Consider the following 23,636-nt stretch of genomic DNA (forward strand, 5'->3'; position numbering starts at 1 on the left):
GACTCTGTTCCACACATCTTGTCCCCATCATACATATCTGCTCTTGATCCATCCGCTATATGGTAACCATATTGTAGAAAATCTTTAGCATCATATCTACGTTAACTGGATATTCTAATGTTGCGTATTAGGTGTGTCATTACTGTTATACTAACATTGTATTATATCTCTGATATTTGAATTCCAGTGCTGTTAAATATGTACATTTTTGATACTGTTTCATGGTAGTTGCATTATTAGGTTTGTTTACTGTTTTCTAGTTTACCTCATTGATTGTTTTTATGTTCATTCTTGCTTATTTTACTATTGTTATGCTGTTAACAAAATTGTAAGTTTTATGGTAAACTGTACCTGCTGTACACCGCCTTGGGTGAATCTCTTCATAAAAGTGGTTAATAAATCCCAATAATTAATCCATTTAGTGGTCAGTTGGCCATTCAGAGCATTTTTTTTTTAATAGCTTGAATGTGCTTCAAACAGATCTAAAGATGTACTTGCATAGACTTGGATGTGTCATCCTGTTCCATTATCACTGAAAGACAGCCTAATGTTCTGGGCGGTATTAGAGTAGCCCCTAACACACCCCCTTACTATCTGCTGGCCAAACTCTGTAGAAAAATCTATGTTGTACCTGTTTGAAAATCACAATTTAGATATTTTCGGATGTTTTGAGACGTCGATTTGCTTTGAAAATGAGCACCATAGGCTACACCTTTAGAGAAAAGAGCTTGTCTGCATCAGGGAATGGGGTGGAGAAAAAAAAAACCCAAACCATAAGCAGCACATTCTTAACCCCACATCATATTGGCAACGAGGGAGCTCCAAGGTTGAGGGAAGAAGATAGCTGAGCTTGGTGGATCTGAGGCCCAAACAAGGTGTTTCCCCATTGGTCCCTGTCAAGAAGTTCGGTTTCACTACAGCACAGGTTGTACTTACGTTCACGTGGCTCAGGTCCACTGTCCTAGGAGCAGAAGTAACAGAAGCATATCCACCAGAGACATGAAAGATTACACATGCAAGCTCAGTCAAGATAATGGCCAATTAAAAGGCTTTTTTTTTGGGGGGGGGGGGGGGGAGATGCTTCTGAAATAGGCCATGATGAAGCAAATCAGTACAAGACAATAGCCACAAGAAAATGAACAGCTTTGATTTTTTTTTTTAAGTAAAAAAAAAAAAAAATTACACTAGCAGTCTCTTGCATATCAGCAAGCAGCTGATCCGATACAAGCACAGTCTGAGATTACAGCACATTTACATCTATACAAATTCAGGATCATGCTGGAAGCCAAGCAGATTATCATTACCATCTTAAAAAGAACGCCAGGGGCCTGGCGACAGCACTTAAACACTTCACTGTCCCACAAGAAAATGCACTTAAAAACAAAATACGTCCCCCCTCAACCCCCCCCCCCAGACTTCACCTTTGAACCTCTGAGCACTTACTGGCCCCAGACCTGGCTCCCACAGCCCTGACACAAAGCGAGCTCAGTGGAGACAAGTCAGATAGGAGGGAGGGAATACAAGGCTCACTGTGACTTCCCCGAGACCAGCTCATGTAAAAAAAAAATATATATATAAAAAAAATTAAACAAAAAAACAAAAAAAACCCCTAACATATAAATAAAGTAAAATAAAAATGGCAAAAAAAAAAAAAAAAATACCCACCCTAAGTTAAGGAATGCATGCGTTAAATTAACTCCCCCCCCCAAACATTATGTTTCTTTATAAAAATGGGGCATTTCAGACAAAGTCAATTTTAAGTACCTCTTCCCCAAGCCATCCCAGGTTTCAGGGAGGCTTAAAGTAGCAGCTACTTCACTTCCAAACACAGAGCTCTCCAGGAACAGGACAAGAACTGCGCCCCCACCCATCCTGCCTTACAGTCCAGTGCACACCACCCTAGTGCTCTGAGTTCATCTGCCAGTCTGCAAAGCACTGGTACGGTTTCAGCAGCCAGTTCCAGCACATGTCCTCACTGTGTTCAAGTCCTTTTAGACCGCAAGATCTCATCTCCACCCCCCATCATTTTCAAACAGGCCAAAATTAGCATCTGGAGGGGTTAATAGAATCATCACGTCAACTGATTCACTTTCAGCATGGGCTCTGGGCCAAGCAAATAAGTTCACTTGCTCACAGTGCAGCAGGTTTCACATTTCCTGAAAGTGACGGAGAGGATGTCTCACTGTGGGCATGGGCCAGGGCAGCAGCTACTCTTCGCGTGAAAGAACACAGCAGCCAGGACTGCTGCCTCTTCCTGAAGAAATGGCAGGACAGCCACCGCACATGGTCCAATGCACTCCCTCTTCACATCTCATGCAGGTCTGAGCATGTAGGACAGAAATTATAGCAGGGAGTCCCTCCCCCTCCCTCCCTCCCTCCCACCCACCGCAAAAGCAGCCTACGTCCCTCTTCCGTTCTTATAAACACTCACTCGTACTCCACGGGCAGGCAGCCAAACTTTCCCTTTCATCTTCTTTAAGACAAAGGGTTGCCCCCTACTGTCTGTGCCCAATTCCCCCCTCTCCCAAGCTTTGAAAGCAGGGAGGCACCTGCCACTGCTTTTAATAATTGCAAGGGCTTGGGAGGGGGGAATTTTCTCTCAAGTTATCCTATACTCCTTACTCCCACTCCCCCCACCCCCCAGCATAGGGCAGCTGAACATATGGACATGGATGAAGTTCCAGCAACGACAAGAACCTGATGAGAGAAAAAGAAAGGGAACAGTGAGATGTGGAATGCACGCTTAGCAATAGTACAGTACTATGACCTGACAATGACATAAATGCTTATAATCCATGAAACCTGGACAGCTCAACACGGATTACAAAGCCCAGAGAATTATACATATAGCGAATGCTACATACCTGTAGAAGGTATTCTCCGAGGACAGCAGGCTGATTGTTCTCACTGATGGGTGACGTCCACGGCAGCCCCTCCAATCGGAAACTTCACTAGCAAAGTCCTTTGCTAGCCCTCGCGCGCCCGCGCGCACCGCGCATGCGCGGCCGTCTTCCCGCCCGAAACCGGCTCGAGCCGGCCAGTCCAGTATGTAGCAAGACAATACACTTCAAGGGAAGACACAACTCCAAAGGGGAGGCGGGCGGGTTTGTGAGAACAATCAGCCTGCTGTCCTCGGAGAATACCTTCTACAGGTATGTAGCATTCGCTTTCTCCGAGGACAAGCAGGCTGCTTGTTCTCACTGATGGGGTATCCCTAGCCCCCAGGCTCACTCAAAACAACAACATTGGTCAATTGGGCCTCGCAACGGCGAGGACATAACTGAGATTGACCTAAAAAATTTACCAACTAACTGAGAGTGTAGCCTGGAACAGAACAAACAGGGCCCTCGGGGGGTGGAGTTGGATCCTAAAGCCCAAACAGGTTCTGAAGAACTGACTGCCCGAACCGACTGTCACGTCGGGTATCCTGCTGCAGACAGTAATGAGATGTGAATGTGTGGACAGATGACCACGTCGCAGCTTTGCAAATTTCCTCCATGGTGGCTGACTTCAAGTGGGCTACCGACGCTGCCATGGCTCTAACATTATGAGCCGTGACATGACCCTCAAGAGCCAGCCCAGCCTGGGCGTAAGTGAAGGAAATGCAATCTGCTAGCCAATTGGATATGGTGCGTTTCCCTACAGCCACTCCCCTCTTGTTGGGATCAAAAGAAACAAACAATTGGGCGGACTGTCTGTGGGGCTGTGTCCGCTCCAGATAGAAGGCCAATGCTCTCTTGCAGTCCAATGTGTGCAGCTGACGTTCAGCAGGGCAGGAATGAGGACGGGGAAAGAATGTTGGCAAGACAATTGACTGGTTCAGATGGAACTCCGACACAACCTTTGGCAGAAACTTAGGGTGAGTGCGGAGGACTACTCTGTTGTGATGAAATTTGGTGTAAGGGGCCTGGGCTACCAGGGCCTGAAGCTCACTGACTCTACGAGCCGAGGTAACTGCCACCAAGAAAATGACCTTCCAGGTCAAGTACTTCGGATGGCAGGAATTCAGTGGCTCGAAAGGAGGTTTCATCAGCTGGGTGAGAACGACATTGAGATCCCATGACACTGTAGGAGCCTTGACAGGGGGCTTTGACAAAAGCAAACCTCTCATGAAGCGAACAACTAAAGGCTGTCCTGAGATCGGCTTACCTTCCACTTGGTAATGGTATGCACTGATTGCACTAAGGTGAACCCTTACGGAGTTGGTCTTCAGACCAGACTCCGACAAGTGGAGAAGGTATTCAAGCAGGGTCTGTGTAGGACAAGAGCGAGGATCTAGGGCCTTGCTGTCACACCAGACGGCAAACCTCCTCCAATGAAAGAAGTAACTTCTCTTAGTGGAGTCTTTCCTGGAAGCAAGCAAGATGCGGGAGACACCCTCTGGCAGACCCAAAGAGGCAAAGTCTACGCCCTCAACATCCAGGCCGTGAGAGCCAGGGACTGGAGGTTGGGATGCAGCAGAGCCCCTTCGTCCTGCGTGATGAGGGTCGGAAAACACTCCAATCTCCACGGTTCTTCGGAGGATAACTCCAGAAGAAGAGGGAACCAGATCTGACGCGGCCAAAAGGGAGCAATCAGAATCATGGTGCCTCGGTCTTGCTTGAGTTTCAACAAAGTCTTCCCCACCAGAGGAATGGGAGGATAAGCATACAGCAGACCTTCCCCCCAATCCAGGAGGAAGGCATCCGACGCCAGTCTGCCGTGGGCCTGAAGCCTGGAACAGAACTGAGGGACCTTGTGGTTCACTTGAGATGCGAAGAGATCTACCAGGGGGGTGCCCCACGCCCGGAAGATCTGTCGCACCACACGGGAATTGAGCGACCACTCGTGAGGTTGCATAATCCTGCTCAACCTGTCGGCCAGACTGTTGTTTACGCCTGCCAGATATGTGGCTTGGAGCACCATGCCTTGACGGCGAGCCCAGAGCCACATGCTGACGGCTTCCTGACACAGGGGGCGAGATCCGGTGCCCCCCTGCTTGTTGACATAGTACATGGCAACCTGATTGTCTGTCTGAATTTGGATAATTTGGTGGGACAGCCGATCTCTGAAAGCCTTCAGAGCGTTCCAGATCGCTCGCAACTCCAGAAGATTGATCTGTAGATCGCTTTCTTGGAGGGACCACCTTCCTTGGGTGTGAAGCCCATCGACATGAGCTCCCCATCCCAGGAGAGACGCATCCGTGGTCAGCACTTTTTGAGGCTGAGGAATTTGGAAGGGACGTCCCAGAGTCAAATTGGAGCAAATCGTCCACCAATACAGGGATTCGAGAAAACTCGTGGACAGGTGGATCACGTCCTCTAGACCCCCGGCGGCCTGATACCACTGGGAGGCTAGGGTCCATTGAGCAGATCTCATGTGAAGGCGGGCCATGGGAGTCACATGAACTGTGGAGGCCATGTGGCCCAGCAATCTCAACATCTGCCGAGCTGTGATCTGCTGGGACGCTCGCACCCGCGAGACGAGGGACAACAAGTTGTTGGCCCTCGCCTCTGGGAGATAGGCGCGAGCCGTCCGAGAATCCAGCAGGGCTCCGATGAATTCGAGTTTCTGCACTGGGAGAAGATGGGACTTTGGGTAATTTATCACAAACCCCAGTAGCTCCAGGAGGCGAATAGTCATCTGCATGGACTGCAGGGCTCCTGCCTCGGATGTGTTCTTCACCAGCCAATCGTCGAGATATGGGAACACGTGCACCCCCAGCCTGCGAAGCGCCGCTGCTACCACAGCTAGGCACTTTGTGAACACCCTGGGCGCAGAGGCGAGCCCAAAGGGTAGCACACAGTACTGGAAGTGGCGTGCGCCCAGCTGAAATCGCAGATACTGTCTGTGAGCTGGCAGTATCGGGATGTGTGTGTAGGCATCCTTCAAGTCCAGAGAGCATAGCCAATCGTTTTGCTGAATCATGGGGAGAAGGGTGCCCAGGGAAAGCATCCTGAACTTTTCTTTTACGAGATATTTGTTCAGGGCCCTTAGGTCTAGGATGGGACGCATCCCCCCTGTTTTCTTTTCCACAAGGAAGTACCTGGAATAGAACCCCAGCCCTTCTTGCCCAGATGGCACGGGCTCGACCGCATTGGCGCTGAGAAGGGCGGAGAGTTCCTCTGCAAGTACCTGCTTGTGCTGGAAGCTGTAGGACTGAGCTCCCGGTGGACAATTTGGAGGTTGAGAGGCCAAATTGAGGGTGTATCCTTGCCGGACTATTTGGAGAACCCACTGATCGGAGGTTATAAGAGGCCACCTTTGGTGAAAAGCTTTCAACCTCCCTCCGACAGGCAGGTCGCCCGGCACTGACACTTGGATGTCGGCTATGCTCTGCTGGAGCCAGTCAAAAGCTCGCCCCTTGCTTTTGCTGGGGAGCCGCGGGGCCTTGCTGATTCGCACGCTGCTGACGAGAGCGAGCGCGCTGGGGCTTAGCCTGGGCCGCAGGCTGTCGGGAAGGAGGATTGTACCTACGCTTGCCAGAAGTATAGGGAACAGTCTTCCTTCCCCCGAAAAATCGTCTACCTGTAGAGGTAGAAGCTGAAGGCTGCCGGCGGGCGAACTTGTCGAATGCGGTGTCCCGCTGGTGGAGAGACTCTACCACCTGCTCGACTTTTTCGCCAAAAATGTTATCCGCACGGCAAGGCAAGTCCGTAATCCGCTGCTGGACTCTATTCTCCAGGTCGGCGGCACGCAGCCATGAGAGCCTGCGCATCACCACACCTTGAGCAGCGGCCCTGGACGCAACATCAAAAGTGTCATAAACTCCTCTGGCCAGGAATTTTCTGCACGCCTTCAGCTGCCTGACCACCTCCTGAAAAGGCTTGGCTTGCTCAGGGGGAAGAGCATCAACCAAGCCGGCCAACTGCCGCACATTATTCCGCATGTGTATGCTCGTGTAGAGCTGGTAAGACTGGATCTTGGACACGAGCATAGAGGAATGGTAGGCCTTCCTCCCAAAGGAGTCTAAGGTTCTAGCGTCCTTGCCCGGGGGCGCCGAAGCATGTTCCCTAGGACTCTTAGCCTTCTTTAGGGCCAAATCCACAACTCCAGAGTCATGAGGCAACTGAGTGCGCATCAGCTCTGGGTCCCCATGGATCCGGTACTGGGACTCGATCTTCTTGGGAATGTGGGGATTAGTTAATGGTTTGGTCCAGTTCGCAAGCAATGTCTTCTTCAGGACATGGTGCAAGGGAACAGTGGACGCTTCCTTAGGTGGAGAAGGATAGTCCAGGAGCTCAAACATTTCAGCCCTGGGCTCGTCCTCCACAACCACCGGGAAGGGGATGGCCGTAGACATCTCCCGGACAAAGGAGGCAAAAGACAGACTCTCGGGAGGAGAAAGCTGTCTCTCAGGAGAGGGAGTGGGATCAGACGGAAGACCCCCAGACTCCTCGTCAGAGAAATATCTGGGATCTTCCTCTTCCTCCCACGAGGCCTCACCCTCGGTGTCAGACACAAGTTCACGGACCTGTGTCTGCAACCTCGCCCTGCTCGACTCCGTGGAACCCTGTCCACGATGGGGGCGTCGAGAGGTAGACTCCCTCGCCCGCATCGGCGAAGCTCCCTCCGCCGACGTAGTCGGGGAGCCTTCCTGGGAGGTGGCCGCGGTCGGTACCGCACGCGGTACCGACGTCGGGGACCTCAACCTGGGCGATGGGCCAGCCGGCGCCACGCTCGACGGTACCGGTGGCGCAAGCACCGCCGGTACCGGAGGGGTAGGGCGCAACAGCTCTCCCAGAATCTCTGGGAGAACGGCCCGGAGGCTCTCGTTTAGAGCGGCTGCAGAGAAAGGCTGAGAGGTCGATGCAGGCGTCGACGTCAGTACCTGTTCCGGGCGTGGAGGCTGTTCCGGGCTGTCCAGAGCGGAGCGCATCGACACCTCCTGAACAGAGGGTGAGCGGTCCTCTCGGTGCCGATGCCTGCTGGGTGCCGAATCCCTCGGCGACCCAGAGCTCTCGGTGCCGACACGGGGAGGAGACCGGTGTCGATGCTTCTTCGATTTCTTCCGAAGCATGTCACCGGAGCTCCCCGGCACCGACGAGGAGGACGTCGAATCCACCCGTCGCTTCCTCGGGGCCGAGACTGAAGAAGGTCGATCTCGGGGGGGCTGTACCGCAGGAGCCCTCAGGGTAGGCGGAGACCCACCCGAGGGCTCACCGCCACCAGCAGGGGAATGGACAGCCCTCACCTGCACTCCACCCGATGCACCACCGTCCGACGACATCAGCAGACGAGGTCCTGGTACCACCGACGTCGATGCAGCTATCCGATGTCTCGGCGCCGATGCAGAGGCCCGATGCCTCGATGCACTCGATGCAGGGGCGGCCGAGGAAGATGGTCTGGACGCTGACGACGTCGATGCACTCGAAGATCCCGGTGCCGATGCCGACGAAGAGCCCGAGAACAACACGTTCCACTGGGCTAGTCTCGCTACCTGAGTCCGCCTTTGAAGCAGGGAACACAGACTGCAGTTCTGAGGGCGGTGCTCGGCCCCCAGACACTGAAGACACGACGAGTGTCGATCAGTGAGCGAGATAACCCGGGCGCACTGGGTGCACTTCTTGAAGCCGCTGGAAGGCTTCGATGTCATGGGCGGAAAAATCACGCCGGCGAAATCAAAAGCCGAAATGGCGAAATTCGAAGCACCAAATTTAGAGGGAGAAAAATCTCGACCGAGGCCGAAAAAAGGCCTACCCCGACGACGAAAGAAAACTTACCGGGGCAAAAAAGCTGGAAGTACGGGGAGGATTTACACGAAACCCGGCGGGGGGTTTCCGGAGCACTTCCCGACTAGGACAAAGCTTTCCCGAAGGAAAAAAACACGTTCAAACAAATTGGACGCGCGAGGTCGACTTTCCGGGGCTCGACACGGCGAAAACACGACCGTACCGAGTGCGGACAAAAGAAGACTGGCCGGCTCGAGCCGGTTTCGGGCGGGAAGACGGCCGCGCATGCGCGGTGCGCGCGGGCGCGCGAGGGCTAGCAAAGGACTTTGCTAGTGAAGTTTCCGATTGGAGGGGCTGCCGTGGACGTCACCCATCAGTGAGAACAAGCAGCCTGCTTGTCCTCGGAGAATGACATTTAATTAATTTTTTTAAACCAAGTTTTCAGATATTTTCTAAAATTCAAGTAAACTGATAAGTACACAAACATGATCCTAGCACAGACTGGCAGCCAATGAACTTTTCATCAAAAGAGTCGCCACACGCTCATAGGGTCTGGCAGCCGTGCTCTGCAACTTTCTCAATAGAAAAGAATTACAACCCACATACAATGAGTTGCCTTAGTCTAATTGAATGTAGTTGCAAAAACCTCAGAAAGTGAACGATACATACCTGTAGCAGGTGTTCTCCGAGGACAGCAGGCTGATTGTTCTCACGACTGGGTGACGTCCGCGGCAGCCCCCACCAACCGGAAGAAGCTTCGCGGGCGGTCCACACGCAGGGCACACCCACCGCGCATGCGCGGCCGTCTTCCCGCCCGTACGCGACCGTTCCCGCCAGTTGAATGACAAGCAAAAGATGAAAATCAACTCCAAAGGGGAGGAGGGAGGGTAGGTGAGAACAATCAGCCTGCTGTCCTCGGAGAACACCTGCTACAGGTATGTATCATTCACTTTCTCCGAGGACAAGCAGGCTGCTTGTTCTCACGACTGGGGTATCCCTAGCTCTCAGGCTCACTCAAAACAAGAACCCAGGTCAATTGAACCTCGCAAAGGCGAGGATACAACAGAAAATTGACCTACGAAGAACAACTAACTGAGAGTGCAGCCTGACCAGAATAAATGCAGGTCCTGGAGGGTGGAGTTGGATTTACACCCCAAACAGATTCTGCAGCACCGACTGCCCGAACCGACTGTCGCGTCGGGTATCCTGCTGGAGGCAGTAATGTGATGTGAATGTGTGGACAGATGACCACGTCGCAGCCTTGCAAATCTCTTCAATAGTGGCTGACTTCAAGTGGGCCACTGACGCTGCCATGGCTCTAACACTATGAGCCGTGACATGACCCTCAAGAGCCAGCCCAGCCTGGGCGTAAGTGAAGGAAATGCAATCTGCTAGCCAATTGGAGATGGTGCGTTTCCTGACAGCGACCCCTAGCCTGTTAGGGTCGAAAGAAACAAACAATTGGGCGGACTGTCTGTGGGGCTGTGTCCGCTCCAAGTAGAAGGCCAATGCTCTCTTGCAGTCCAATGTGTGCAACTGGCGTTCAGCAGGGCGGGTATGCGGCCTGGGGAAGAATGTTGGCAAGACAATTGACTGGTTAAGATGGAACTCCGACACCACCTTCGGCAGGAACTTAGGGTGGGTGCGGAGCACTACTCTGTTGTGATGAAATTTGGTATATGGAGCATGAGCTACTAGGGCTTGAAGCTCACTGACCCTACGAGCTGAAGTAACTGCCACCAAGAAAATGACCTTCCAGGTCAAGTACTTCAGATGGCAGGTATTCAGTGGCTCAAAAGGAGGTTTCATCAGCTGGGTGAGGACGACGTTGAGATCCCATGACACTGTAGGAGGCTTGATAGGGGGCTTTGACAAGAGCAAGCCTCTCATGAATCGAACTACTAAAGGCTCTCCAGAGATGGCTTTACCTTCCACACGATAATGGTAAGCACTAATCGCACTAAGGTGATTCCTTACTGAGTTGGTCTTGAGGCCAGACTCTGATAAGTGCAGAAGGTATTCAAGCAGGTTCTGTGCAGGGCAAGAACGAGGTTCTAGGGCCTTGCTCTCACACCAAACGACAAACCTCCTCCACTTGAAAAAGTAACTCTTTTTAGTGGAATCCTTCCTAGAGGCAAGCAAGACACGGGAGACACCCTCAGACAGACCCAACGCAGTGAAGTTTACGCCCTCAACATCCAGGCCGTGAGAGCCAGGGACTGATGGTTGGGGTGCAGCAACGCTCCGTCGTTCTGCGAGATGAGAGTCAAAAAACACTCCAATCTCCACGGTTCTTCTGAGGACAACTCCAGAAGAAGAGGGAACCAGATCTGACGGGGCCAAAAGGGCGCTATCAGAATCATGGTGCCGTGGTCTTGCTTGAGCTTCAGTAAGGTCTTCCCCACCAAAGGTATGGGAGGATAAGCATACAGGAGGCCGGTCCCCCAATGGAGGAGAAAGGCATCAGACGCCAGTCTGCCGTGGGCCTGTAGTCTGGAACAGAACAGAGGCAGCTTGTGGTTGGTCTGAGAGGCGAAAAGGTCCACCGAGGGGGTGCCCCACTCTCGGAAGATCTTGCGTACCACTCTGGAATGAAGCGACCACTCATGCGGTTGCATGACTCTGCTCAGTCTGTCGGCCAGACTGTTGTTTACACCTGCCAGGTATGTGGCTTGGAGGAGCCACATCCCGACGGCTTCCTGACACAAGGGGCGAGATCCGGTGTCCCCCTGCTTGTTGGTGTAATACATTGCAACCTGATTGTCTGTCCGAATTTGGATAATTTGGTAGGACAGCCGATCTCTGAAAGCCTTCAGTGCGTTCCAGATCGCTCGGAGCTCCAGGAGGTTGATCTGCAGATCCTTTTCCTGGAGGGACCACAGACCCTGGGTGTGAAGCCCATCGACATGAGCTCCCCACCCCAGGCGAGATGCATCCGTCGTCAGCACTTTCGTGGGCTGCGGAATTTGGAATGGACGTCCCAGGGTCAAATTGGTCCGGATGGTCCACCAGAGCAGTGAAGTGCGGCAACTGGTGGATAGGCGGATGACATCTTCTAGATTCCCGGTGGCTTGAAACCACTGGGAAGCTAGGGTCCATTGAGCAGATCTCATGTGAAGACGAGCCATGGGAGTCACATGGACTGTGGAGGCCATATGACCCAGGAGTCTCAACATCTGCCGAGCTGTGACCTGCTGAGACGCTCTGGTCTGCGAAGCCAGGGACAGGAGGTTGTTGGCCCTCGCTTCGGGAAGGAAGGCCTGAGCCGTCTGGGTATTCAGCAGAGCTCCTATGAATTCCAGAGACTGTGTTGGCTGGAGATGGGACTTTGGGTAATTTATCACAAACCCCAGCAGCTCCAGGAGTTGAATAGTGCACTGCATGGACCGGAGAGCTCCTGCCTCCGAGGTGTTCTTGACCAGCCAATCGTCGAGATATGGGAACACGTGCACTCCCAGCTTGCGTAGATACGCCGCTACCACCACGAGGCACTTTGTAAACACCCGTGGGGCAGAGGCGAGCCCAAAGGGCAGCACACAATACTGAAAGTGTCGTGCGCCCAGGCGAAATCTGAGATACTGTCTGTGAGCTGGCAGTATCGGGATGTGAGTGTACGCATCCTTTAAATCCAGGGAACATAGCCAATCGTTTTTCTGAATCATTGGCAGAAGGGTGCCCAAGGAAAGCATCCTGAACTTTTCTTTGACCAGGAATTTGTTCAGGCCTCATAGGTCTAGGATGGGACGCATCCCCCCTGTTTTCTTTTCCACAAGGAAGTACCTGGAATAGAATCCCTGCCCTTCCTGCCCGGGTGGTACGGGCTCGACCGCATTGGCGCTGAGAAGGGCGGAGAATTCCTCTGCAAGTACCTGCTTGTGATGGGAGCTGAAGGATTGAGCTCCCGGAGGACAATTTGGTGGCAGGGAGGCCAAATTCAGGGCGTATCCGCACCGCACTATTTGGAGAACCCACTGGTCGGAGGTTATGAGAGGCCACCTTTGGTGAAAAAATTTTAACCTCCCCCCGACCGGCAGACCGTCCGGTACGGACACTTTGAGGGCGGCTATGTTCCCGTGGATCCAGTCAAAAGCCCGACCCCGGCTTTTGCTGTGGAGGCGCAGGGGGCTGCTTAGGCGCACGCTGTTGACGAGAACGAGCGCGCTGGGGCTGTCCCTGTGCCTGACGAGGCCTTCGGGCCGGCTGGGTGTACCTACGCTTTGCAAAAGAATAGGGCACAGCCTGCCGGGCCCGGGAAAAACGTCCACCTGCTGAGGTGGATGCTGAAGGCGCCCGGTGGGAGAGCTTGTCGAGGGCGGTTTCCCGCTGAAGCAGTTGGTCCACCAGCTGCTCGACCTTCTCACCAAAAATATTATCCACCCGGCAAGGGACGTCGGCCAGTCTCTGCTGGGTGCGGTTGTCCAGGTCAGAGGCACGCAGCCATGAGAGCCTGCGCATCACTATACCTTGGGCCGCAGCACGAGATGCCACGTCACAGGTGTCATAGATACCCCTGGACAGGAACTTTCTGCACGCCTTCAGCTGCCTGACCACCTCCTGATAAGGCCTGGACTGCTCCGGCGGGAGCTTATCGACCAGGTCCGCCAGTTGTTTCACATTGTTCCGCATGTGGATGCTCGTATAGAGCTGGTATGACTGGATGCGGGTCACGAGCATGGAGGATTGGTAGGCCTTCCTCCCAAACGAGTCCAGAGTGTGAGACTCCCGCCCCGGGGGCGCCGAGGCGGTATCCCTCGAACTCCGTGCCCTCTTGAGAGCAGAATCCACGACCGCCGAGTCATGGGGCAATTGGGGCCGCATTAACTCTGGGTCCGAGTGGATTCTGTACTGGGACTCTGCTTTCTTGGGAATGATGGGATTAGATAGCGGTCTCATCCAGTTCCGAAGCAGTGTCTCCTTGAGGACATTGTGCAACGGCACCGTGGAGGACTCTCTAGGTGGTGATGGATAGTCGAGGACCTCGAGCATCTCAGCCCTCGGCTCATCCACAGAGACCACGGGGAAGGGAATGCAAATAGACATATCCCTTACAAAGGAGGCAAAAGAGAGGCTCTCAGGAGGCGAGAGCTTCCTCTCTGGTGAAGGCGTGGGGTCCGAGGGAAGACCCACAGACTCCTCTGAGGAGAAATATCTGGGGTCCTCCTCTTCCCCCCACGAGGCCTCTTCCTCGGTATCGGACATAAGCTCATGTAGCTGAGTCCTCAACCGGGCCCGGCTTGACGTCGAGGCACCGAGGCCTCGGTGTTGTCGAGCGGTGGACTCCCGCGCCGGCGGGGACGAAGCTCCCTCCATCGACGTCGACTCCACCTGCGTGGCGGTCAAGACCGGCGCCGCAAGCGGCGGCGGTGTCGACGGCCTCGGCACCGGGCTAGAGCTCGCCGGCGCCACAGTCAACGGCGCCGAGGGCGCAAGCACCCCCGGCGCCGGCATAGCCTGGCGCATCAGCCCTTCCAGGATCCCCGGAAGGATGGCTCTGAGGCACTCGTCCAGGCCCGCTGCCGGGAAAGACGGGGGGGGGGGCGGTAGAGGTGTCGGTGCCGGAAGCTGCTCGGGTCCAGGAGACTGCACCGAAGTGCTGGGACCCTGACTCGTCGGTACCTCCACAACCGAAGGGGATCTCTCCTCCCGACGTGGACGCTTCGGCGTCGACTCCTCAGCGGTACCGAGCACCGAAGGCGACCGATGACGGTGCTTTTTGGATTTCTTGCGGTGCCCATCATCGGTGCCAGGTGGAATAGAGGAGGAGGAGGTCGATCCCCCTCGGTCTCAAGGAACCGGGTCAGACAGGGTTCGGTCCCGAGGGCCATGGGCCGAGGGAGTGACCGGGGCCGATTGCCCACGCGGCCTCTCACCCCTACCCTCACCGGAGGACCGGCGGGCCGACGGGACCTGTGCTCCTGGGGTCGATGCCATCGGTGCCGATTTCTTGGGCCTCGATACCGGTACCGAAGAACCGGCCGTCGATACTGATGCCGTCGAGGTCGACGTCGAGGGGCCGGCGCAAGTTCCAAAAAGACGGTCCCGAAGAACTTGCCTCGCAACTTGAGTCCGTTTCCGGAGACCAAGACACAGCGAACACGACTTGATATTGTGCTCCGGCCCGAGGCACTGGAGGCACCAAGCGTGGGTGTCGGTCTGCGAGATAGGCCGGCCGCACCGACCACACTTCTTAAATCCACTCGGGACCTTCGAGGACATCGACGGAAAAATCGCGTCAGCGAAGTTAAAGTCGTCGATGGTGGCGGTAAATCACACCTTGAAAAGTAATCGACCGCGCAAACGCGACGCCCCCGCTAGAAACGAGGGAAAACAAGAGCATGCTCTCCTTTTTTTTTTTTTTTGAGGAAAAAAAGAAAACTGGAGCGCGCGGCAACAGAAACAAAAATAAACAAAAAATAAACAAATTCGTGACAAACGCGATCGGTTTTCCGGGGCTGACGAACAGAGAGCGGCAACAGCATGACTCTCTCCAGGCACGGAAAAGAAAGGACTGGCGGGAACGGTCGCGCACGGGCGGGAAGACGGCCGCGCATGCGTGGTGGGCATGCCCTGCGTGCGGACCGCCCGCGAAGCTTCTTCCGGTTGGTCGGGGCTGCCGTGGACGTCACCCAGTCGTGAGAACAAGCAGCCTGCTTGTCCTCGGAGAAAGGCGGTATATCAAGTCCCATTTCCCCCTAATTGACTTAAAACTAATTATGCTTTTCAAATGAGAAAGGAATATCCCATATTATTCCCTAAACCAGAGGAAAGTCAGTCATATTAATATTCAAACTGTAATGGCTCTGTCATGCTGGGCAGATTTGCTAGCTGCTTATCTGTTTTATTAAACCAAAATATTTTTGTGTATAAGGAATAGAGAGGTGTGGCAGCCGTGTTAGTCCACTCTTTTTTTTTTTTTTTGGAGGAATAGTGTTACTTTAATGGAAACCAATCTTTGAAATATTTGTACAACATTTCCAACAATTTTTTACATATATATATATTTTTTTTTTAGCAAAGCTGTTCATTGACTCATAAATATGTTCAAATATTCCTAAGATGTGTGAGAGAAAACGATTCTAAGATGCTCAGGGATAACAGTGAAGATGTGTTGCTGAAGACATGAGGGGCTAATCATCTGTTCTAGATCAACACCTCATCCATTGAACCAGAAAATGTTTACATTGTTTCAGATGCGCTGGTTCTATTTGTGGAGGGGGGGGGGGGGGGGTGCGTGTGGCAGGAGTAACCTGACATAATGTGGTTTGAGTTACTGCCTGTTTGCAGAGCTGGGACCGAATATGTTTTGACTTGTCAGGGTTTTGTGTCGTGTGTATTATTGATTCGAAATTGGGAAATGTATATAGGGTGTAGAATTATTTTTGTTTAACTTATCAGCTGGCCATATGAAATGCATACTGCAAAACATATTTCCTTGTACCTGTAACAGATGCATAATATTTTTGATATACAGAACAAATAACCTGTTTACTATTACAAAAAGTATATACATATATATATCGATATATCATTTTATGTTTCAACAATTTTGTATTGATGAGGTCACATGGTATACAATTCCATCTCAGTCAATATAAATCGTATAACAGCGAAGTCTAGTACATATTACTAAACCTGAAATGTCCATCATCAATGTTTTCCAAACTTTTCTCCCCTATCCCTTCCTTCTTGTCTTCTCCTATATCTATAATGTGTACATGTATAATTACTGTGCAGTTGCATAACTATTAACAATAAACTTTTATATGAAACTCCAATATTTATAACTCGTGTTTTACTCAGTGTATTATCCCAACAATATTTACTGGTGGGTCCTCTTAATGTGCTCCTTCAAAGGATTGTTCTCCTATCTAATAATACACATGTCCCTCTATTATGCATTGAACATTACCCTTCCCACTCCTATACCCCCCTCCCCCCCTCTACTCTCTTAATATGTTCTTTAAACATCATGGTTAGTTACCTCTACCTCTGCACATGCTATTCCAACCAGAGTGTAAAATATTGGTCTTGCTTCTTTTGGCACTGTGCTCCTCTTATAATAGGGGCAGATTATTGAGCATTGCGCTTCTCGCTTTATGTGAGATACTGTGTAAATATCTGTTCCAAATTGAAATAAAGGCTTTTCTTTTCTTTGGGATGCCGCGTGCCGCTCTAGCCTCCCATAACATCAACTCATGAAATTTATTCCTCCAAAACCAGATGGTGGGTGGTTCCTCTTGCAACCAATGTCTCAGTATACATTTTTTCCCCACTGCGTATGCCTTACCCAGTAATTGATCCATGTTCTTGTCTGATAGCTCATAGGCCCCCCCTTTTGTTTAATAACACCCCTCTCCACGAGGGAATTAGTCTGTGGCCTATGAGAGTCTCAAGGTAATTATGGATCCTTTTCCAGAATATTTTCACTTTGATACAACTCCAAAATGCATGCAGAAGTGTATTTCTCCCTTGTCTACACTTTACACACTGAGCATCCGGTGCACAGCCCGCTCTTGCTGCCTGTGTTTGTGCCATGTATCCCCTATGTAATATCCTATACTGTAGCTCTGCCCCGCTAACTTGCCTGTGGATATCTTTTATCAATTTTGCAAAATTTACTCCCTTCAATTCATATCCCATGTCTTTGCTCCAAGCCTCTATGAGTGCTCCATAGTTTCGGGGCGGACAGAGCGACAGCAGGGCCCGGTGCAAACTAGATATGGAAACGTGACCATGTGCATCCCCTTTTGTCCTGTACTGTTTCTGTTGGTGAGCTCTCAGGTTCCCTAAGGCCCCGCAAGGCCCCAGAGGACAGCCGAGCACCCCGAATCTTCACCCGCGGCGACCGACGTTCACCAAGGGTTGAGCCCTCAGCTGCAGGCGGCCAGCAGGACTGCCGGAACCGCGGGGTGACGGCTGACCTGGATGGTAGTCAGAACGCAGTCTTTAAGGGAGGACTAGCAGAGGCGGCTAGCTCTCCGAGAGGGAACAGTCACTGGAGGATAGCTGGCAAGGGCGGCCAGCACGTAGCACAAACTATGGGAGAGAGCTAGCCGGACGGCTAGCAAAAGTCGCAGTCTCTGAAAGAGGGCTAGCAGGAACAGCTAGCTGAAGAAGACCCAGTCTCCGAAGGGAGCTAGCAGGACGGCTAGCAGAAGTCACTGTCTCCGCAGGAGGGCTAGCAGGACGGCTAGCGGGAGGCACAACACTGAAGGAAAGGCTAGCAGGACGGCTAGCTGAAACGGAACACAGTCTCTGGAGGTGGCTAGCAGGACGGCTAGCAGAAATCACTGTCTCCGCTGGAGGGCTAGCAGGATGGCTAGCTGAAGAGGAACACAGTCTCTGGAGGTGGCTAGCAGGACGGCTAGCAGAAGTCACTGTCTCCGCAGGAGGGCTAGCAGGACGGCAAGCAGGAGATACAACACTGTGTCTGGAGGTGGCTAGCAGGACGGCTAGCAGAAGTCACTGTCTCCGCAGGAGGGCTAGCAGGACGGCTAGCAGGAGATACAACACTGTCTCTGGAGGTGGCTAGCAGGACGGCTAGCAGAAGTCACTGTCTCCGCAGGAGGGCTAGCAGGACGGCTAGCTGAAGAGGAACACAGTCTCTGGAAGTGGCAACACTCCGGGATCCACTGTGTCGGCTTCTGACGAACGAAACGGAAGCATTGATCCCCTTCCGTTTCGCCGTTTAAATCCCCCGCCCGCCGGCCCCTGGGATCAGCTGGAACCAATCCCTCCGGCCTAGACAGGCAAGGGAGGCCGGGATTGGCCAGCTTGCCCGGCGGGCGGGGTCTCTTTGTTCGTGCGCCAATCCGGCGCGAGGAGGCGGGGCTGGCTCGCTGGTCTGCTCCATCGAGGGAGACGCCGGCGCCGCCATCTTGGCCAGCGTATCCCCTCCTCCGAGACCGGCGCTTGCTCCAGCGGATCGCCGGTCTCGGAGCGACCCGCGGCAGCGCCGGCCCCGTCGGCGGCTGGTCTTCGCCGCTCTGGATCCCGCGGCCTCCGTCGGTCTTCGCCCCCCGCTGGGGGCTTCCCGGTAAGGGCCCGGAACGGGACACCTTTTAAGAATTCTCTGAGTTTTAGTCCTAATTTTGTGCCCAATGCCTCTTGATCTAAGCTGTACCAATAGTGATGTAATTGTCTGTATGTAAAGTGATCTTTGTTAGTTAGAGAAAGTCTCTGCCTTAGGTCTTGAAATGTATACAAACCTCCTTCCTCATTTACTATGTGTTCCATTAGGCTGATTCCCATGTCTGCCCATCTCTTAATTAACCTAGCCTCCAGTCCAGGTGGAAAATCTCCATTCCCTCGGAGCGGAAGCTGATCGCTAATATTTGGGTTTTGATTCCAAACTGTCATAAGAAAGCGCCAGACCTGTCTTAAAGGAAGTAACAGAATACTTTTCTTGCATGTTGGCGGTAAACTTTGTGATTGGGCCTGTATTAGAAAGTTTACATGCCAAGGGCGATATAGTGCCTGTTCCCAACTGACTGAAGTAAATTTTTCTGTATTAAGTATGCAATCCCGAACGTACCTCAGTAGACATGCTTGATTGTACCGTCGAAGATTTGGGAGCCCCAATCCTCCCTGCTCCCAGTTATCATATAGATATTCTAATCGCATCTTTGATTCCCCCCCCCCCCATAAGAATTTCCTACATATGCTATTCAATTTCCGTACATCTCTTCGTAATAAGTGTATTGGCATAACTTGTAAAATGTAAAGCCATCTTGGGAATAATATCATTTTAAATAAGTTGATTCTGCCCATCAATGACAAAGGCAAATGGTTCCATTGCTCCAAGGAGGATCCTGTATCCCGTAACAGCTTCTCTATATTTAGTTGGTATAATTTATCTACATCCATGGACAGTCTCACTCCTAAATAACGAAAAGACTCACCTGTCCATTTTAAAGGCACCCTTTCTAGCCAATTCCCCTCTTGCCACTCCTGTCTTTGTAATGCTTCAGACTTTTCTAAATTTAATTTGAAGCCAGAAAAATCTCCATACTCTTCCATACATTCCAAAAGAGCAGGCAGTGAGGTGTTGGGTTTGGTCACATGAACTAGCAAGTCATCGGCAAAAGCTGCAATTTTGAAAATATTATCGCCTATTTTTACCCCCTGTATGTCTGGTGTCCGCTGAATATCTCTAATCAGGGGGTCTAATGTTAAAATGAATAATAAAGGCGAAAGTGGGCATCCTTGCCTGGTGCCACGAAATATAGAGAAGGGGGGAGATAGTATACCATTGGCCCATATCTGTGCTTGTGGTTGATAGTAAAGCGCCCAAATCGCCTCTTGAAAGAACCCACTTATCGTGTTAGTCCACTCTTAAAGGTTATCAATAGAAATCAAACAAAATAAAACATGGAAAAGAAAATAAGATGATACCTTTTTTATTGGACATAACTTAATACATATTATATAAGGAATAAACCTAGCTATCCTACCCGACCATATATTTATAATTTGGATTAGAGAAACTGCAGAAATAAAAATTCCACGTTTTGAGAGTCCTATGAGGCCAGTAATCATTCAAAACGTTTCAGGTCGTAAGAGTCTAGACCTCAAACCGCTATTAGCTACTCATAGTTTCTCTTTGGAGGCATTTCGGGTAAGGAGAGGAGAGATGTTTGTGTATATATTGTTCCTGGATACTTGTACTGTTTATATTTTCTTAAATAAAATTTGGACTAGAGAAATACAATTGCAGTTCCATGACCATTATAAAAATGGTCATCTGGACCATATCTATACAGATATTTATACATAATTATTTTACATACAATTGGATGTTTTAACTTCAATGTTTTGTTCGACATTATTAAAATTCAATAAGAGGTCACGTGATGCTAGGCGACGGGGAGGACGCCGCTCGTTAGAGCTCTGAGTCCCCTCGGGTAACAACTTCCCCTATCGCCGTCAAAAATCGATACAAACCCCACAAAAAGCAACAGCTGAAACCGGAACACCCACACAATAAGCTGCTGTAACGCCAACCGGTAAGACGGTCGGAATGGCCGCAAAAACAACTCGGAAAGAGGGAGCCCGGAGCCGCATGGGTGAAAGCAAAATGGCGGAGACCGGCGCGACCGGCGAGTCCGTGAGCTCAGCCTGGGCGGCAGAAATAGCAGCTGAGGTCTCAGCACTGCTGGAAGTATCGGTAGACCGAAAACTTCAGAAAATATCAGATCAGATTGGGCAGATGGACGAGAAACTGGAAAGCCTGCGTACCGATTTGACGGGATTTCAACAGAGGGTGTCCGATGTAGAGGATCAGTGTCAGCACAACGAAAACCAGCAAAAAGACCTGAAAGACAGGCTGGATAAGTTGGAAGCAAAAGTCGAGGATCTGGAAAACAGATCGCGGCGAAATAACCTTAGGCTGATCGGACTGCCAGAGTCGATACGGGAGGTGGAGCTGGCGGGATTTCTGGAAGTATGGCTGCCCAAAGTGCTAAATATGCCGAAGCTGGAGAAGGCGTTGAAAATAGAGAGGGCACACAGGCTGGGGAGAGCAGAACAGAACACGGAGAGACCAAGAGTAGTAATCTGTAAAATACTTAACTACGCACATAAACAAGAAATATTGAGGGAATGGAGAGTAAAAGGCAAGATTTCATATGAAAACCGGAGCGTGCTCTGTTTTCAGGACTTTTCAACCGCAGTTGCAGCCCAGCGTCGACAATTTACTGAAGTATGCAAACGCCTTTATGAAAAGAAAGCCAGATTTGCTCTGATGTATCCAGCAAAATTAAGAATACAGCATGAGGGCAGACTGCATGTCTTTAGCTCACACGTAGAAGCTTTACAGTTTGTCAATCAAATGTTGGAACGCGGGGGAGAAGAGAGTGAGCAGGCACAAGCAAGAGGTCAGAGAAGCCCATAAAGAGAGCAGTTTGCCAAGAAGGGCTGAAATAAAAAGAAGAAGAAGACAGTGGGAGACACAGTGGAATACCCAGAGTCAAAGGGAGCTTGGACTCGCATCAAAGATAGTTGAGAAACACTCTGAGCCAAGCAGGGACATTTGAGAACAATATGATGAGCACTAAGGGTCATAAGTTGGGTACAGTATAAAGAAGAGTTAAGAATTTGAAGTTGTTTATCATGTTGATTATATATGCTATAAGCAAATGTTGGTTATATCTGTTATCAGCAAACGAGAGATAAAATATAGTAGTTATGGGGAAAAGCAGCATAACAAGGAAGACGGTGATGGGGAGATGAGGGGGGACAGGGGCGTGACCTGTTCTCTTGCGAGAACGGAAGTCTGGTCCTTCGGGAGCAGCATAAAGGAAAGGGGACAGGGAAGGGAGGAGGGGGAAAATAAGGGGTTTATATTCTTTGGTTATCAAGTTTTTTTTTGTTTTAATATTTCTTACAGTTCGGGTAAATTTGAGAGGGCGGTGGCAGGAAGTGGGTGGATGTGGCGAAGGGGGGGGCGCCCAGGGGCTGGGGGGTGCCTCCTCACCTATAAGAAATATGGAAAGGAAATATGTTGATAAGAATGCGATCTGGGAACGATTAAGTTAGTTTCTTGGAACGTGGGGGGGATTTCATCACCCATTAAACGAACCAAAGTCCTGCAGGCCATGCAACGGCATAAGGCGGACGTGGTCTTTCTCCAAGAAACACACTTAACAGCAGCGGAACATAGTAAATTTCAGAAAGGTTGGGTTGGGGAGGTGGTGGGGTCCCCGGCGAAGGGGAAAAAAGGGGGAGTGTTAATGTTGTTTAGAAAAGGGTTGCAGATACAAATAAAGTCGGTCAAAAGAAGTGAGGAGGGTAGATATGTGCTGGCAGAAGTGGAATGCGGAAGTAATAGATACACTTTTTGTAATGTATACGCACCAAATATCTTTGATCACAAATTTTACAAAACTCTAATAGAACTGCTGAGCCCCTTTCAGGAGAGCAATATAATACTTGGAGGAGATTTTAATTTGGTATATAATACCCAGATGGATAGGAGTAGTTCCGCGACTGCTCCATCAAGCAGCTGTGGTAGAGGCCTGCCCTTTCTCTGCTCGACTTTGGACTTGATTGACATATGGAGAGTACTCCATCCGACACACAGAGATTATACGCATGTATCCAGGGCGCATTTGACACAATCTCGTATTGATTACTTCTTAATTTCTAGGGGCCTATTTGCAAATATACCAGCAGCAGAAATAGGGCCATGCGAAATATCGGACCACTCACTCATATATATACAGCTGCAGGTGTCTAGAAATTGGAGAGGAGGGAGTAACTGGAGATTCCCCTTTGAATTATACCGGGATCCGCATTTTAAGGAATATATAAGGGGAAAGTGGAAGGAATTTGAGGAGCATAATAGGAGCCACAAACAGCAAACAAGTTTATATTGGGAAACAGCAAAAGTGGTAATGCGAGGGGAGATAATAGCATACAGGGCCCGAGCTAAGAAAATGAGGGACAAAGAAATCCTCCGCCTGGAAAAAGAGATTAGAGCTAGGAGGGTGCGATTTGGAGAGAATATAAAGGAAGAACAGAAAAGAGCACTATTAGCATCTCAAAGGGAGTTAAACGAATTACTACACCAGAGGGCTAGAAAATCACAAATGTACTATCACACCAGCTTTTCCAATATGGGAATAAGGCGGGTACTCTAATGAGCAGGCTAGTAAAAGGGCAAAAGGGACCTACAAGGATCTTACAAATTAAAGATGGAAGAGGGCAGATAATCCGGGAGACTGAAGGGATCATCGGCAGATTTCGGGACTATTACAAGGCATTATACGAGACGCCGTCAGATATAGTCCCGGATAGCGAGGTATATCTGACTAACCAAGAGCTACCTAGGATCTCAGAGACGCAATTGGAAACACTGAATAGTCCTATAGAGGAGGGGGAGTTGATGTTGGCATTGCAGCAAAGTAAAATACATAAAGCGCCGGGACCAGATGGGTTTAGTATGGCCTTTTATAAACTAGTGCAGGAACAAGTGACAAGTCCTTT

The 23,636-nt window shown here is 50.9% G+C and overlaps 1 protein-coding gene across 1 annotated transcript in view; it reads right to left on the reverse strand.

Annotated features, from left to right (window-relative positions):
* Positions 1–2,398: 2,398 nt before the first annotated feature.
* TNPO2 (transportin 2) overlaps positions 2,399–23,636 on the reverse strand; it is a 63,354-nt gene continuing 42,116 nt past the window's right edge. Inside the window, exon 25 of the mRNA XM_030196941.1 lies at positions 2,399–2,697. The gene's annotated coding sequence lies outside the window, so the exon portion shown is untranslated. The remainder of the gene's footprint in view (positions 2,698–23,636) is intronic.

The sequence above is a fragment of the Microcaecilia unicolor genome, chromosome 3, assembly GCF_901765095.1.
Source record: "Microcaecilia unicolor chromosome 3, aMicUni1.1, whole genome shotgun sequence".
Classification (NCBI taxonomy): domain Eukaryota; kingdom Metazoa; phylum Chordata; class Amphibia; order Gymnophiona; family Siphonopidae; genus Microcaecilia; species Microcaecilia unicolor.